The sequence below is a fragment of the Triticum urartu genome, chromosome 5A (genome assembly GCF_056163025.1).
Source record: "Triticum urartu cultivar PI428250 chromosome 5A, HENAU_Tu73, whole genome shotgun sequence".
Classification (NCBI taxonomy): domain Eukaryota; kingdom Viridiplantae; phylum Streptophyta; class Magnoliopsida; order Poales; family Poaceae; genus Triticum; species Triticum urartu.
The window spans coordinates 483,314,312-483,317,837 of NC_141877.1; the positions used below are offsets into that span (position 1 = coordinate 483,314,312).

A 3,526-nucleotide genomic window follows, 5' to 3' on the forward strand; every position below is an offset into this window, starting at 1 on the left:
AGTAAGAGCCACCGCTGTGTAGATTGCCGGGATCCCCTCTGCTGGATCATCTGCAAGCGGGCGGGTCATTTCGGCAAGGAGTGCCCTCAAAACCCAAGAAACGGTTGCCCGGGAGGGGCTGCCCGTGCTCGCTTGGTCTTCCTGGCTGCGCCAAGAGCTCCGGTCCGCGACCGCGTCATCTTCCCGCCAGCGCCACCCCCACCCGCCCCCTGCCCCCATGGCAGGCCTCGCTCTCTGCGACCCGGCTAGGAGGCCGCGTGAGAGCAGCAAGATCATCGTGGCCTCCCTGGCGTTGGAGATCGAGGAGCACGTGCTGCGCCAGCACGCGGTCACCCTCACCGCTGCGGACCGCTCGCACTCCACCACCCCCGCCTCGGTGGGCAGGGTCATCCTCGAGCAGCTCTCCACCCCTCTGCACCTGCTTCGCGTCACTGCCCACCAGCCAGAAGCTTTCCTAGTCCACTTCGACCTCCCTGCGCACCGGGACAACGCCGTGCGCCGGGGCATCATCAAGGTGGAGGGATGCAAGTACTTCATCAGGGCTTGGAATGAGGACGACCACGCCGCGCTACTCAAGTTCCACCACCACGTTCGCGTCATCGTTGAAGACCTGCCCATGCAGTTCTGGTCGCTGCTGGGTGCAGAGGAGGCCCTCGGCGACGTCGGCCGCATCGACCGGCTCGACTCGCGCACCCCGGAGAGAGGGCACACCAAGACATTCGCGTTCTGGCTCTGGGTGTGGGATGTTGCTCACATCCCCACCAAGCGCGCGCTCTGGGTGCTCAAGCGGGGCGCGGGCCGGGCGGACGAGATCGTCGGCCTCGCCCCCGCTGATCGCCGCATCCCCCCGCCGCCAGGCGTTCGGCGCTACGATCTCCTGATCCACGTCGAACTGTTGGAGGACTGGACCCCCCTCTCGCCGCGCTCTTCGCACTTCGGCCAGAGCGGGCTGCCATCCTCGGATGAAGATGACGACCGCCCCTTCCCACGCTACGAGCCTGGCACATGGGTGGCGCACGTCGAGGATGGGCAGGGCAAGGCCTGCAGCCGGGCGCCGCGCGTCGGGGCTGTGGCCTGCGGCCCTGTGCTCGGAGGTGGTGCCCGTGACCGCGAGGAGGACGGCGGAAGTGGAGGCGCTGGGGCAAGCCGCTCCTGGAGGGATCGCCTTCTTGGCGGCGGCTGCCACGCCAGGAGCTGCAACGAGGACGTCGTCAGGGAGGCGCATCGGCGCCGCAGCAGATCCCCTGCCGGGCGTCGCCATGGGACAGACCGGCGTGGCCGTCAGGCGGGCGGCAAGGCCGCGGGTGCTCAAGTCCTGCGCGCAACACCACCGCTCCCCCTGCGCTCTGCGCCTCCTCCTCCCCCCGCGGCAGAGGCGGACCCGGTGGCCTAGTTCTTCTCCTTCTCCGATAATGGGCGCACCCTACCTCCACCCCCGCGCACGGACTGCATGCAATTGGAGCTTGAGAGCGCCATGCAGGAAGCCTTGGTCACCCCGCTAGCCTTTGAAGACGGTAGCCGCTCCCCTCCCCCTCCCCCTCAAGCTGCAAACCCCCCCGAGCTGGAGAGCCCGGAGATGCTTCCGTGCCTGCTGCCTTGCATCGCCTCCCCTACTACGGTGACGGTGGGTTTCCAGATGGAGGCGGTCACCCACCAGGTGGGCACCATGTGCATCGACAATGGGAAGGCGCAGGTTGAGGAGCTGTTCACCCCGGTGCCGCCCCGATCCTCTCTAGCCAGCCTCCTCGTCCTCGCCTCTCCGCCCCGCCCAAGTCCAGGGCCACCTCCGCCCCATCTCGCCGCAGCGCTCGGCAGGCGGCCGTGGGTACCTCCACCCCCGTGGCGCAAAGGGCGGTGTTGCGCCTTGTTCAGGAGCTGGGAGAGCTCGGCCCGAAGGACAAGATGACTGAAAGAGCTACAGCGCGGATCATGAAGCGCTTCCAGGAACCACTCTCCGACGGTGACATTGCTGCGATTGCCAAGCTCACGGGGCTCGACCAGGGTGCTCTGAAGATTGCTGCAGGCATGGCAGGAATCGCTGACGCGAAGGAGATCATGCAAGGCTGATTATGTTGGTAGTTTTAGTGTTAGCTAGTCTCCGCCAGTGGCTGGTCTTAAACCAGTTCGAGTTAGGATTAGTTTCTATGTTTAGTTCTCTGGCATTGTGGACGGCTCAACGACGACGGGGTTTTGGGGCTACTGGTGGCCGTCGTCGCCCCTGGTTTCGTTGTATGGTGTCTCTGTTTGTTTCAAGTAGATGGTTCATTTGGCGGTGCAATTTCAGTTTCTTCGATGGATGACGGCAATTTAACCTTCATGACCTGGAACATTAGAGGTTTGAACTGCCTGACAAAACGCACGGTCGTCAGCGACGTAGCCTCCTCCCATAGAGTAGCAGTGCTCTGTTTACAGGAAACTAAGATCGACACTTGGACGACTGCGGTAGCTAGCGAGATAGGAGGTAGAAGATTGCAGGGGTGTGTGCTGCTGCCGGCAACGGGGACTAGAGGGGGCGCAGCGATTTTTTGGGACAAGGATGTAGTCAACGTAGCTTCGCACTACCTGGGTAGTTTCTCCATTATGGCTAGGGTGCACGAAAGGAGTTCAGGGAAGGTTTTTTGGATGACCACGGTCTACGGCCCAACTGATGATGCGCAAAAAGAAAGCTTCCTATCAGAGATAGCTGCTGCCGCCCCTCCTGCTGACGAGTCGTGGATGATCAATGGTGACTTCAACATGATATATCAAGCGCGAGACAAGAGCAACTCCAACATAAACAGAAGGATGATCGGGAAGTTTCGTCTAGCCATTGATTTAGCAGGGCTCAAGGAAGTCAAGTGCAAAAACCGACGTTTCACTTGGAGTAATGAGAGAGAAAGCCCTACCAAGCCCAGTCCGCAGAGGAAATGGGGGAGGAACACCACCCTTGCATGGGGTCCGGTGGTGGGGATGAGCTGCCCCTCTTTGGGGAGCCGATGCGCGATGTCATTGGACAGGTATCCGGCTTTCCTCAGCTTCTTGATGTGTCCCTCCGTAACGGAGGAAACCATCCATCTGCCTCCCGCTCCGGGCATGGCTGGAGAAAGGTTGAGGTGGGGAATGCGGACTTGGGCGCTGGAGCTCGAGTGCGCAAAGGTGGATAGGCAAAGGAGGAAGAAGGCGTGGGTGAAAGGATGGATCCTTATCCCCTTATATGGGCGGACGCAACTATGCGTCCCCACCAGCCTAATAAAACTTGCTTATCTCCCAAGCGCTGTAATCAATGGCGCAGTTGGGTTACCCACGCCCGTATTAATGGGAATCCCGGAATAAGGGGACACGATCTCTGCCTCGACAAGACGTGCCAAGGAAACCGCCTCGCTAAACACGCTGAGGTGGGACAGTAAAACGATTCGAATAAAGGCTTGGTCATGGTGTGATGTCACACTTCGGAATACGTCAGCAGATTAGATTTGTGCAAACATCATTCTCTCTACGGTGGTATGTGGAACTTATTTTGCAGAGCTGGACACTATCCTTGTGTTCA

General features: G+C 60.8%; 1 pseudogene; it reads left to right on the forward strand.

Annotated features, from left to right (window-relative positions):
- The first annotated feature begins 217 nt into the window (after positions 1-217).
- On the forward strand, positions 218-2,067 carry LOC125507181 (uncharacterized; annotated as a pseudogene).
- Positions 2,068-3,526: the final 1,459 nt, after the last annotated feature.